We start from the raw sequence: 14,811 nt of genomic DNA on the forward strand, positions 1-14,811 counted from the left end.
GAAACAGAACGTAGTACCATTTCGACATCACCCATACAAGCAGAAGGGAAGATCGTTCGAGAACACATACCAAGCGCCATCCGCCTTTCAAATGGCCTCTCGCATGGCCCAACGCCTATCTGATGGATGTTTTTCAAAGACCGCATGAACTGTGTTCAATATTGTAAAATAGTTTTTAATTGGTTCAATGTTATAATAAAAAGAGAATACAACCATATGATTGATGTAGTTGTCGTTGTGAGTGAGAGTGAACGAATGTCGAAACCGAGCGAGATCACAGTGATCACTGGAGGCGCTAAAGGCACCGATGCCTGGGCCATACGATGGGCGTGGCAATATGGGTTGCGTATTATGTGCATTCTCCCTTACAACCACCCTATCACCCGAGTGAATGGGAAAGGCTTGCGTCTCTGTGGCGGACATGATCCCAAACTTGTTCATGCCTCAGCAGCCTCACATCCGGGGGATTTATCTCTTGATGTACCGCGCATAAACATGATCTGGTGTAACTCCCCGGACACGGAAGCGGATCTGGCCTGTCGAGCTGCCAATAAACGGTTACAGCGTACATATCCTTCTTCATCTTGTAAAGTCAACGGGTTATTGCAGCGCAATTATTGGATTATAAAGAAAGCTGATACTGTGTACGCTTTTGGGAAATTTGCACGAAACAGTCAAGGATTAGAGTGTGTGGATGGTGGGACGGGGTGGGGCGTAGAGATGGCACGCCTGATGCATAAACCCTTGTATCTGTACTCGATGACGCATAATCGCTGGTTCGAGTATGATCGTGTTGAGGACAGGTTTGAAGCCTGCCTCGAACCTATTACGTCATTGATGGGTAAGACATGCGCCATCATCGGTACGCGAAACATGGAAGCTCATACAGACCCGTGGCGCAGTTTACAGAACATGTTTTCGAATCGTTGGGGGAAATAGAGTTCCAATGAAAAGCAAAATATACCTTCCTGTGATTGGTTCCTAATGATGTCATCGGTCCATCATACATTGAGGGACACAATGTTTGAAAAGCGTCCTTCTTGCTCACTGTTTTTTCATATTGCCTGAGGATGAGAAACGTTCATTTCTACAGTGAGGTTTCAAGAGCTCTTTTTAAAAAGAGAAAAAAGACACGGGACTGTCTTGAAAGAATTCCTAACACAAACCTGGTGGATGAAGACGAAGTTACATCGCGTTGCTCAGAGTTTCAAAGAAGGGTTCGAGTTCAAAAGCAGCAGTTACACGAGCGCCATCTCCAAAGAAAGAAATGTCGCCTTCCAATGCGAAAGGACATACTCGAAGCGTTCTGGAAAAGTTATGAAAATCATGTTTGGGAGCGTTATTCAAAGATTAATGGAGCAGAAGAATCTGATGCGTGTCTAAAAGCAACCATCTTATCGGTGAACAAAAATGATATTTTAAAACCGTGGCATGAAGAGTGTATGATAATGTTTCCCCCTGTAGAACAACACCATATGATACCCTTTAATGATCGATGGGTGCAAAGACAGTTAACGGAGAAATACAGCATTGAGAAGATGAAAGAAAGATTGATTGCTCGAAGCGTGTCATTGGATGGTCTCACTCAACCAATCAATGTCCAGATCACTGTATAAAAAGAACTCACCGTTTCACCAAAACGATAGTTTACAGTGACAGAGATAGAAGCAGACCATGAATGACGCATTGAGTTTAGAGGAGGCCCGTAGGACAAGACAAATAAGGCATCGTCAAGCCTTTGACGTTGAACAGGCATTGAGAGAAAAAGTCAAGGAATTGAAGTCTGTGGATGATTGTATGAAAGACAATGATATGCAAGGTCAACACCAAACAGTGCGGAACCTGGATAAGCGTCGCCTCCATCTCGAAAAGTCTATCATCAAACATACCACACGATGGGCTACCATCAAGGAAGAGGAGGAAATGGCGCAAAAACGCATACAGGAAGAAGGAGAGGAGGATATAAAGGAGATAGATAATCGCGTTTTGGAAATGAGACGAGAACTGAACGGTCTGAAACGTTTAAATCAGAGTTACCAAGCATTGTACGAGGCCAAATGTCGTGAAGTGATCCTGTGGCACTCGCGGTTGAGTGATGTGTTAGACTTGCTGTTGTGTGAACTGTGCATGGAAGAGAAAAACGAAGCCTATGTGGAAGGCACGCCCGAAGAGATTCTTTGCTGGAAACCGTGCAATTGTAATTTTGGGGGATGCAAGACTGTGCGTTACATTTTACAAGATAAATAAAATGTTGATGTAAAACTGTGAAGTTGTTAGTGTCATGAAACCGTCACCCTTAACGTACGAGTTCCCCGGAGAGCCTGGTAGTTTGGGCGGGGTCCAAGCTTTTGCCAAAGCACATGGGTTAAAAAGACGCGAGGCCCAAAACCTACTGCAAGGGGTCTTAAGCTACACGTTACACCGTCCCCGCCGAAAACGTTTCCCTACATTACCCACCTTAGTGTTTAACATCGATGAACAATGGGTTGCCGATTTGATTGAATTGCAAGGGTTAGCACGTTGGAACAAAGGGAACCGATACGCCTTAACGGTAGTAGATGTGTTGTCCAAATATGCTTGGGTCGAACCCTTGAAGAACAAGACAGCGGTAGTGGTCACACAGGCCATGCAAACCATCGTGACACGATCCGGGCGCACACCGCAAAAATTGCAGACAGATGCAGGCAAAGAATTTTACAATCGGACGTTCCAGACTTTGATGAAAACGAACGGTATTCATCATTTTAGCACGCATGGGGACGCTAAAGCAGCCCTAGCGGAACGGTTCAATCGCACCTTGAAAGAGAAACTGTACCGATACTTGACAGCCAAGAACACGCGGGCATACTTACAGGTCTTACAGAGTATCGTGCAGGGATACAACGCTACCGTTCATCGGAGCATCGGCATAGCTCCAAAAGACGTAACGGGCGTCAACGAGGCCCAAGTATGGCACCGTCTATACGATAAACGATTGCTAGCTAAGAAAAAGAACAAGCAGACGCTTTTGGTAAAAGGGACACGGGTGCGTTTGAACAAGAAACATCGACCATTTGAAAAAGGGTATTTGCCAGGGTGGACAGAAGAGGTTTTTGTGACCCGTCGGGTCGTGCCAGGGGTAGTACCCACCTACAAAGTACAAGAATGGGATGGGACTCCAGTGGAAGGTACATTTTACAGACAAGATTTGCAACCGGTGACCGTACCAGATGACGGACTCTTTCGCATAGAAAAGGTTTTACAACGCAAAGGAAATCAGGTCAAAGTGCGTTGGCAAGGATGGTCTGATAAATACGACAGTTGGATCGATGCAAAGACCATTCGCAAGTGGAAAGGGTAAGAGAGCCATGGGTGATTTCTACGTGACCTTACCGAGTGATCCCTCACCTGAATTTCCAGATAACTCACCATCCAGTTTTAAGGTCCGGCTGCCCCAGCGACTAACATTGCCGGGGCAGGGTTGGCGAGTTGCCTTGAGCAGTATGTCCGTGCCTGACACTCCTGTCAACCTCTACCATCTGGTACCAAAATACGATTTTCTGTTTTACACAACGCTGATGAGATCTGGGGTTAGATCAGAGGGGCAAGTTAACATGATGAATATCGATCAATTCAAGTGGGTGGTGGATGGAGAAAGTTTCATGAAAGCCTGTATTGATTTTCTCACCCAAATGCGCCTAAGGGATAACTTTCAAGGGAGTCATTTTGTGGACGACACGGGAAAACGTATCTACATAACCTTTCGGTGGATTCAGCGAGGAAACGAGCAAGACTTGCTGATTGACAATACAAAGATCAAACTCGGTGGTGTAGACAACACTCCAGAAATTTGGATTAATGGTACCTTGGCTATCAAGATGGGATGGATGACAGAAACAGGGGAGTTGGGCCATAACCTGTCTCGAGAGTATATAGATGACAAAGTGCCTGATCTGACAACTTCTGAGAAGTACCGAGATTTGCTGGATAAAGATGGAAATGGTGTGTTCTGGGCAATAGAAAAACACTGCCTTCGATTAAGCATGAGTTGTAATTGGCGTTTCACCAACCTGAACCATGCCTTTCGAATGGTGGTTGGGGAGCCTTCTCGCACCTTGCATGTGTACTGTAATGTAGCGCAGAGCACGATTGTGGGAGGAATGAAGACGGATTTATTGCGCGAAGTCTGGTACGAGAGACGAGGAAGAGGTGTGATGTATTTCGAACCCAAACACAAACAATTTCATCCAGTGCGCCAAAACACCTACGAAACATTGCAAGTGGACGTAGCTGAAACAAACGGGTCCTTGGTTGCATTTCCTAACAACAAATCTAACCGTACCTTGGTTACCCTGCATTTCATCCAAGATAAATAGAGCAGCCGTGAAGGAATCACCTTTAGTACGAAACGGTTAACATGCGAGGAGGAAGTCTGACTCGATACACACCCCCGCAAGTGGGAGATGGATTATGGAAAACTCTATTGGAGATAGGGGCTCCTGCTGTAGCAGAAGGGTTGCAGAGTTTGGCACAAGGTAAAGCGCTTGATGCGGCAGCAGGCACGGTTTTGCGAGCAGGAGTCAGCGGGTTGAAAAGAAAAGCCAGTCAATCGGTAAGGTCTACGATGCAAAAAACAGCTAAACGAGCTAGGAATAACATCAAATCAAAGGTCCGTCAAACAACCAATCATGTGCGGGATGTTTTGGGTGTGTGATGTGGACCAATCAAAAAGCAAGAAAGGATTTGGACCAATCAGCGTCAAGAAAAGCTCTATAAAAGAGACAACTTCATTCCCTGACAGTCATACACCATTTCATGTGCAGAGCACAAACGCCTCCATCTAGAGTACGTTCCATCATGTCTATTCACAAAGAAACCTCTCACGCAGACCTCTGTGCAGAGAAACAAGAACCTCACGGCGCACCATTAACCAACACGGACCTATTAAAACCGTTGAATGCAGAGAGGAAAGAAACGATGCAGAAAACCATCCGAGAACCGGTCAGAAAAGTGCTGATTCTGCCAAAGATAAGTATCGGTGAAGTCAAGCAAGCAAAAACAGATCCTGCGGCCGAAGTGAATGGAGACCCCCAAAATTTGAAACGGAAGATCACAGTGCCCCAAAAGCTACGCACCCCTGCTCCAAAACGGAAACGCATCACACCTCGAAAGTTAACGGATAAATGTGAGCGATCAATGAACCTGCAAGAAGAAGGAACGAAAGAAGATGAACACAGCAAACTCATTGCTCGCCTAGCACTAGCCAAACTGAAAGAGATGTTGAAAGATGAACGAAAAGCCGAACAGAAGCTTAGAAAGTTGACTGAACGCATGCTGGAGCATAATGACATATTAGGAGAGTCCGTTTCAGACCAAGACAGTGTCGTTGTCATTTCCTCTTGTATAAAATGGTTTGAATAAAGCTTGTTCGTTTCAAATGATACAATGTGGTCTCTGTGTGTGTTGTTGTGCGATACTTGGCACTGCTGGCGATGGACCCGCGAGGTGAGCTCCTTGTGTGCTTGTTGCCCTACAGAGCTCTTAGACACTATGGAGCAATGGCCCTCAGAGGGTATTGTCCCACAAGACCTATGGGTCAGTTTGTCGCCCATCAATGTAGGGCGCGTGATTGTGTTCTTGCTATGGTTAAATCAGCGGCCTTCCCCACACCGTCAATGGGCCCATATATCAAGCCGTTCCCCCTTCCAAATGATCTCAGACTTACTAGACCACCAACAGGGACACGGACTCCATCATGCCGCGATTAGTAGTCCGATCCATTCCTAGACGCGAACGGCGATTGCGGGGGTGGGGGCAGCGTGGTGGCTGGATTTCCAATCACGTGTCACCACCACCAACAACCATGGACTACGAACTGTTCCGTCGGTGGACGAAACAGATAAAACCCAGGCGACGTAGACGAACAATCCACAAACGACGTTGACCTTCGTCATGAGCAAGTCGTTGAATTTCTGGGCTTTACCAGCGCAAGATGTGGCTATTCAAGGATCTCGATGGGTGGGTTACTCCCCGCTCAACAATAGCAGTATTACCCCCTTGGAATTCACCATTTCCGAATTGGAAGATTTTGTCGATTTGAATCAAAGTTATTTAACCTTTGACATGAGACTACCTACCGGTGCGAACAATGCTGGTTTGTATGCGGACGGGCAAGTCACGGCAGCTGAAGCAAATCAATCGGGAGACGATTACACCAAGTACGTTTACCTGGTCAATAATGTGGCGCACACCATGATCCAGCAATTTGACATGCGGTTGAATGGTACGTTAATGACTAAACAGACGGGCATGTATGCCTACCGAGCCTTTGGTGAAACCTTGCTGAATTACACGCCCAGTGAAGGTGAAACATTGCTGGCCCCACAAGGATGGGTGAATTATTTGAATGTGAATGCTTCCCTGCAAGCCACCAATGCTGTGAATGATGACCGCCCTGTTAACGCTGGTATGTTTGCTACTGGAGAGACGAATCCCTTGAAAGTGTTAACTTCCAAGTTTTTGGGGAACGGATGGGTGCGGCTGATCATGAAACCGCATTTGGAAGCTTTTCATACAGGAACCGTGTTAGTTCCTGGTATTGAAATCAAGCTGCGTATCACCTTTAACAGTCCCGAGTTCTTTTGCTTTGGTACAAGGATGGCGGGCAAAAAGTACCCAACCCTGGGTCCGAATGATATCCAAGCCAAATTTTAACTCTGTAGGCTGACCTTAAACCCTACCACTTACACTGCACTGACTAAACGAAGACATAACAAAGGCATGTGGGGTCGTTATCCTACCGTCTATATGGATGTCCGGACATTCACGTTTGATGGGGATAGTACCATGTTTAAGAAAACAGATCTGTTTCAAGGCCGCGTACCCGACCGTCTTATGGTAGGATTATTGGACAGTCGCGCCTACAACGGGAATTTAGATCATTACCCATTTGCCTTCCAAAAGTTTGGGGTGACCCGCATTCGTCAAATCATACGCGGTGAGGAATATCCCTACGAAACCTTGGAACTGAATCAGAATGATAACAAGAAAGATTTGTGGGGGTACCATCGCTTCCTGCAAGCCAGCGGTGCTCTGGGTAAACACCAAGAAAGTATGCTGAAACCGGGGGATTGGGGCCACACCAAGAATTGCACGCTGTACCTGTTTAATAATGTCGCAGGAGGAGATGCAGATAGCCCCTTGCGAAATCCGCAACAACAAGGCGATGTCACCCTGGAGATCAATTTTGGGGCTAATCCTGGTCAAAATCTGACGGTGGTGGTCTGGGGCGAGTTTGAAAGCGTGATGGATATCAGTGGCACGGGCGTGGTGAATTACGATGTTTAAAATTCATACCTTTCTGTATTAAATACGACCACTTGCATTACTTGTGTAACAGTATCATCAATCACTGCTACAACAAGCATCGATGGAACTAGTACCCTTGAGCGACCGACAGTTAACAGCATTGGCAAAACGCGACCCTGTATTGAGGCGCGTGTTTTGGGGTGTATACCCTGAAGATCAATTACCACCACTCCGCCAAACCGCTGGGAGACAAACGCATAGGGCTATGATTGTCAACACAGACCCTAAAGGAGAACCTGGACGTCATTGGTTGGGTTTGTGGACTTCGGGAGATACCTGCGAGATCCTCGACAGCTATGGCCTTCCTATGGATACGTACGGAGTACCTCATGTCTTGGAATGGATATGGCGCTATTTTCCCGTCATCCACCGCAACGAGCGAAGCTTACAAAGTTTGAACAGCCGCGCTTGCGGGCATTACGCTTTATTGTTTCTACAAGCACGGTGTCGAGGCAAGAGCATGCATGAATTCATGGCTGATTTTTCTTTACATGATTTAGTAGCCAACGATCACCAAGCAGGCCATCGCATCCTAGTACAGTTACCCCCATCACTTCAAACGGATATCGTGGACGGTGTAGAAAATAATCAGGCGTGTTGTTCTAGGCGTGAAGCTATGTATCATTGAAATAAAAGTTTCCAATAAAAAAATAAAAAATAAAATAAGATAAAAAACCGTGTCGTGGTCATTGTTCTTTTTAAAAGACCCCACTTTTATAAACCTATATCATTTGACACCATGCCTGCAACAAGAACACGTCGAAAACGCGCTCCGCGCCATAAAACACGGGTGACTCGAAAGAGGCGGCGAACCAAACACCAGAAGGGAGGCATTTTTCCTTTACTCGCGTTAGCCCTTCCTGCATTGACCGCCGTTGGTAAAGCAGCCGCCTTAGGGGGTGTAAGTGCCGCGGCAGGATACGGGATCAAAAAAGCTTTGAATAAAAGACGGTGAAACATGGGGGAGAGAATCAGATAGGACTATGACTCAGCCACGACCGGAGAGAGAAGGCTTTTTTTTTCGAACCCCCTGCAGTCTTTTAGTGACGGGTCCTTCGGGCTGTGGTAAGACCACCTTCACGCGGGAATTATTGAAACATGCTTCTCATTTCATGGACCCACCACCTCGAACCAAACACTATTGTTACGGAGCATGGCAACCTACATTTAAAAAGATGCAAAAGGAGGATGCTATACATTTTCACGAAGGCATTCCTAGTTTAGAGGAATTGGATGCTTGGTTTGCACCGCAAGGTGGCGGGGTGTTAGTGTTGGATGATTTGATGGATGAAGGAGGAAGAGATAAGCGTGTGTTGGACCTATTCACAAAACATTCCCACCATCGGAACATTACCGTATTGTATTTGTGTCAAGATCTGTTTCCACCGGGCCCTTACGCAAAGACCGTGTCGTGCAATGCACATTACATAGTTTGTTTCAAGAATCCTCGGGATTGCACAGGGCTACGAGCTTTGGTGTGTCAGGCGTTTCCGACCGAGGTCAAAGGTGTTATGCAGATATTTCATCATGCTACGGAACACCCCTTTGGCTATTTAATGTTTGACTTACACCCAGCCTCTTCAGATGACCGCCGTCTGTGGACGAACCTATTACCTTCGCAGGGGTACCCGCACGTGTTTGTACCTATAGAATCACGTCATGCCCACGTCACCGCCTCCCCGTTTACGTAGACAATTTACATTCCTACGACAGCTAGCTAAAGAAGCGCGTCATTTACAGCGTCAAGATCTTTTACGTCACGCCAACGCTGATCAAATCAATGCTGTCAGCGAAGTCATTTTGAATTCTTTGAAAGGGAGAGTACCCTTATCGCCAACCACGGTACGCTCATGGCGTCCTCAAAAACAAACTTTGCGAACCCTGGCTCACCGCAAAACTTCCTTAAAAAAGCGACGCGACTTGTTGATGAATCAGAAAGGCGCTGGCTTTTGGCGGGGACTGAACAATGCTTTAGATGGTTGCTGTGTTCACCGTTCTTCATCATGATCGAGTTTGTATTCCGCCCCACCTTCTTTGAAGCTCTGAATGTGAGATCTTTGATAAACCGTTGTCGCGCGTGGATACGACAGAGAGCTAATGACTTTCGTCAAGGACTGAACGAGGAATTGTTTTGCTGTTATCCTAGACCATGAATAGAGCAGCATTGCACAATCTCATTGAAGCGTATCAAGAAGCAAGGCGCTGGAAACTACAAGCTGAGGGGTTGCAACTTAAATTACAAACGTTACAGGACGAAAGAGAGTTCTCTCGTAAAAAGGTACAGATCTTGGAGCGCGACCTATCCGTGTTGAGATATAATTTGATGTGCGAAGCCTGTAGACATTATTGGGACACAGTCAACGACGGAGGAACGTTTGAAGTCTCGTGCTTAGAGTGTAAACAGTTATTCATTTCGCCACCCCAAAAACGATGAGTACTTTTCGCGAGTATGTCATGGTTCCTGCGGACGAAATGTCGCGATTGACTGATGAATACAAAGGGCGTTTGACCGAGAACATGCGATTGACTAAAGCGGCTCGTTTGGCAGCTGAAAAACACTTATTGTTAGACTCTAACATGCCAAGCGGTTTGAAAGAAGCACGTGTAAAACAAGTGTCACGTCCATTAAATCGATTAATCAAAAAGATTCGAGGGGGGCCTCCAGTAGCGGCCCCACTGCCTGAAGGAGAAGAAGAAGATGATGAAACCGATGCTATGATTGAAGGACCCACAGCCACACTGGTGCGGAGTTTGCTTAAAAAAGCGCATCGCAAGAAAGGTGCTACCATAACGTCTGGTAACGCCGCGGAGACACCACATCGTCCCGCCTTACCGCCCAAACCCAAACGCGTGCGTTTACAAGTACCGTCCTTGTCCTTGGAGGAACAAAGAGAAGCTCCCCTCCCCTTTGCTGAAGTTTTGGGATCATCCCCAGGGAGTACATCCAAAGAAAAAGCTGACATTATAGTGAATAAACTCAAACGCCAACAGCGTAAGAAAGCGGCTACGGAAGTAGAACGTTTGAAATCTTTACCAGGGTGGGAAGCATTTGACCAGGGACGTCGAACCCGACGCAAACTTGATGGGAAGGACTACTAAAAAGCGAAAAGCCCCAGCACGCAGATCGCTTCGGCGCAAACGCCCACAACGTGGAGAAGGATTAGACATTCAAAAATGGTTGGGGAAGACTGGGATTGAATTTCATTGGCCGGGATATCAATACATGGGGCCTGGAACACATTTGAAGAAACGGTTAAGGCGCGGGGATCCAGGTATCAATCGATTGGATAAGATTGCCAAGCAGCACGATATTGAGTACGCCAGAGCTAAGAATTTGCGTGACAAATGGAAAGCCGATGACAAGATGATTGCCGCCATCAGCCGTTTGCCGGGCAAGAAAACTTGGACGGAAGCTATTGTTAAACGGATCATGCAAGCTAAGCGCAAACTCAAATTGTGAAAAAAAAAACTGTAATGTTGTTTGTTTTTGATAATCTTATGTACAAGCGGGAACGTGTCGACGGTCCTAGTGACTAGTCGGTCCCTTTGTTTTTTCAATAAAAACTTGAAAAAAGTGAAATCTGTGATTGAGTGAATCTCTTATAGCCTATGTTCATTTAAAAATCATGATGAAAGATAACCTTATTTTTACCCTAAGGAACGTGCCCTATCACTCGCTAAATTGCCGCCCATAGCTCAATCGGTTAGAGCGTTGGGCTGTAAATCCGAAGGTTGTTGGTTCAAATCCAACTGGGTGGACAATTTTTTTTTTTTTCCAGTGAAACAAATTAAGAGAGCCTTGTGATAGCAATTTTTTCAATGAAAATCATTTTTTAAAAAACTGTAAGCGCCTTTGAAATGTTGCTGTTGAATTCCTAAAGAGCCTACATAATTAGAGCGTTTTTATTCATCATCTTCATCCATTAGTTCGACCATTGTGGCAATAAGATCTTCATCTTCAGAGTCCAGTCCTCGATAGCCATATGGATAAGTGATCGCTGTTTGCGGGTCCAGGACGCGTTTATTGAATACCAATTTGTATTCTTTGTGGGCTTCTTTGGTCCATAGTTGATAGTCTTTCGAGACGCGGACGATTTTGTGTGTCTGCGCGACGCGGGTTTTTCGCGGTGAATCTAAAGGCTTTTGTATTTCCTTCAAGGTGTTTTCACGCAACACTTGATAATTGAGTTGTGTCATCCCTTCGACGGTCAATGAAAATCCTCGTACTTTGCAACAATACTTGTCTTTCTTCGTACGATATCCATAATTCTTCGGCCCCCCCGAGCAAAACTCTGTGATGAAATCTCCGTTGGTTAATTCATCCGTAAAATCGCCCAAATAATCGCCGAGCACTGGTTTGATTTCTCCCGGGGATTGCACGAAAATCACACTGTCTGTATCAAAATACAACACCCTTTCGTTCAACAGTTCTAGAGCTTCATAGAGACGCAAGCGCGCCCAGCAGGTAGTGAAACAGGCCACGAAGATATTCAGATTGGGGTAGATATTTTCACATAACGCTTCCTCGCGATGATGGACTTCCACTCTTTGTTCGTCGATACAGCTGACAAAACGAACATTATGTTGATCACTGTCCATGAAACTACAAAAGGCTTGAGGTTCAATGAATTCTTTCACTTGCAATTTGTTCACTTGCTGCCCAAATTTTCCCCACATGGAGTTTAACATCAGTTTGGCCAAAGCCCGCTGACCAGGATTGACGGCAATATTCTCATATTCTAAGGAAATACCTTCTTTCTCTTGAAACTGAGTTATGTAGAGTTGTTTCTTTTCCTCTGTGTCGCACCATGCAGGCCAGCCTGAAGCTTCCGTTTTCAATTTGAGCCAAGTGTTCACATAATCTTCGAACAGGCCTACTTGCGTTTCTCGGAAATGCCACACTTCATGAATGGTTTGGATCACGTAACCCATCTGTTCCGCTTTTTCTAGTTCTGGTGTACACCACGTACCGGTCAATGCTCTCTCCTGTTCGTTATGGCCACACCAAGAGACTTTCCCATGGAGAGGACGGTCGATGTTTTCTTCGACGCAGGTACGACACAGAGGAAACGTGAGTTTGTTATGAGTTCTGTATGGTAATACAGGGTGGAAAAGGTGATACGGTGGTACTACTGTACATTTTGCGAGGCCAAAATAATCGGAAATTGGTTTCTCTCGTGGCGGGGCGTAAATCATTTCAGGATGTCCCACCGGATACTTCTGGGTCTTATTGGTCCAAGGGTAGAGACTGGTATAATCATAATATTTGATTTGTTCAGCGGCATGTTCTTTGACTTCGTAATGAAGACGAACAGCATTTGTGCGGCCACCAAAAAAGGCGTCTCGAGGTGAAAGCGGTTCTTCTAAATCGTACCCTGCTACAATCTCAGCTATTTCCGGATCATGGTTCTTACATTTCTGCCATTCGCACTCCCAGATGGTTTTTACTGAATAGCCTCGATCGGAAAGACTTTGTAATCGTAGCACGGTTTCTTGATGAACGTCGGCCATGGAGCGGTCGTTCAGTCGTCGGTAGGTTTCCGAGCGCTGAGGAAAACGCTTCGGGCAACCATGCCAAAAACAGCCAAGAAACTCGTAAACCGTGTTTCTCAACATCATAGCCATCGACTGTCCACCGGGTGTCTGGAATGCGATATTCGCCTTGATTCCTAGCATGTTGTATTCGCTGACGGAACCGCGGGTCGGAGCTATCATCGCCTGTTTCCAAGAAAATTTCTTCCAACTGATTTCGTTCGTCAACGCTACATGCAAGCCAGGCGTCGCGGCGCAATTGCTGTTCCTCAAACGTTAACCATTCCATAGCCGCTTTGGAATGATTGACATCTAAACGCCAACCGTAGAGAGGTTCTGAGGCAATGGTGTTTTCTTGCATGCGATTGAGGCGCAAGTCTCGATTGCAAGCCGAGGCGATAGTGATTTGTTCAAAGGGGCAAAATCGGGTGCGCTTGCGGAAATCGCGCTGAAACGTGAGGCAGCCTTCGCGCAATAACCGGACGTCATCGATGCAATAATCTTCGAGCTCTTGGCGCAGATGAAATTGAACCCCCTTTGATTTCTGCTCTTCATACCACTTCTCAAACTTTTCTTTCCCTTCTTTGCTCATTCCCTCGGGCATGTAATCTTTCTTGGGAGGCAGTTCACCGCGGTAATCGTTCTCCATATTGGAGTAGGTATTAAATAAATGAGGAAAGTAACCTTTTTTAAACTGATCGGGGTCGAGTCCAAATGTTTTTGTAAAAGAACAGAGAGGTCCAGGGATAAACGACATAGAATCGATGAAACGAATGTAGCCTCCCAGATAAGTCAGTTCCAGTACTTTACCGCCATTGCGAACCTGCTTTAATGCTTGTTTGCGACGGTGCAATGCGTCGACGATAAAATAAGAATCGTACCCTTTAAAATTATGGGCCAAGACTGTGATTTCGCGTGTTTCCTCTTCTGTCAAGACGTCTAGCCACTCTAAGAAATGATCAACGTAAAGGGGTCCGTGAAAGATTTTGTGGTCGGTATTTTCTGCGGTCATTCCTGCGACCAAATTGGCGATATGTTTCCCGGTGTTTTGCATTGCCTCTATGTCAAAAAACACTAAAAGGGGTTCCTTATATTCGTCTGGTTGTTCCTGGTTTTCGGTCTCCGTATTGGATCGAAGGGTTTGTAGCCCCTTTGAGGCGTCTCCTCCTTGCTGACGCCGCCGTTTTTTCCGCTTGGCCAGTTGCACAGCTCGTTTCTCTTCCCGGATCTCTTCAGGGTCCTTGGCCTTCTGAATGAAGCATCGATGCGTGTTAAGGTATACTTTCTCGCGACACGACGGACATTCACCCCAACCACAGCAATGATCATCTTGTTCTTTTCTTCCCACGAGGAGTTTTCGGCAATGGGCGCATTTCCGTCGCGCTTGACAGACGGAAGGTTTTTGAGGACCGCTAGGTTTCCCATCTTGTGCTTTACTACAATGGAGTTCCAGACACGAGGGTCCATAGAAGACTCGGCGGCAGCTATTGCAAACGTGGGAAGCCAACCGTTTCGTCTTGTATGCCTCATGGTAATCAGAGCATGTTTCTTGACAGCAGGCAGGGCAGTGAATTCTGGTCGCATTAGGACATGCATGTAAACACCGCCCGCACAAATAACTGGAACTAAAGAAACCTGGCAATGACGTGAGAGTATCGTAATGACCGCCAATTGTTTTTCGCCTTCGCCAAACGCAAAACATGCGTACGCGCGATCTACATCTACCACGATGATTCGATATTTTAAAAATAGGGAGGGGGCGAGGGAAAACCGAGTTAGTTCGTCCATTCCACAGAGACCGGGTTCCACGTGGGCTTCTGTATGTAAAGCGATCGCTTCATCGCCCTGGATGGTAAAACCTCGTTGGAAACTTCGCCATTTAGGATGGTTGTCCACGTGAGCTTTCGCTGTGACGATGGCGCGAGCACAACA

The 14,811-nt window shown here is 46.2% G+C and overlaps 1 non-coding gene across 1 annotated transcript; it reads left to right on the forward strand.

The window, feature by feature from the left end:
• Positions 1-11,032: 11,032 nt before the first annotated feature.
• Trnay-gua (transfer RNA tyrosine (anticodon GUA)) lies at positions 11,033-11,106 on the forward strand. Its single transcript has one exon. It is a non-coding gene; the product is annotated as a tRNA-Tyr (tRNA).
• Positions 11,107-14,811: the final 3,705 nt, after the last annotated feature.

Source organism: Montipora capricornis, chromosome 6, assembly GCF_036669925.1.
Source record: "Montipora capricornis isolate CH-2021 chromosome 6, ASM3666992v2, whole genome shotgun sequence".
Taxonomy (NCBI): domain Eukaryota; kingdom Metazoa; phylum Cnidaria; class Anthozoa; order Scleractinia; family Acroporidae; genus Montipora; species Montipora capricornis.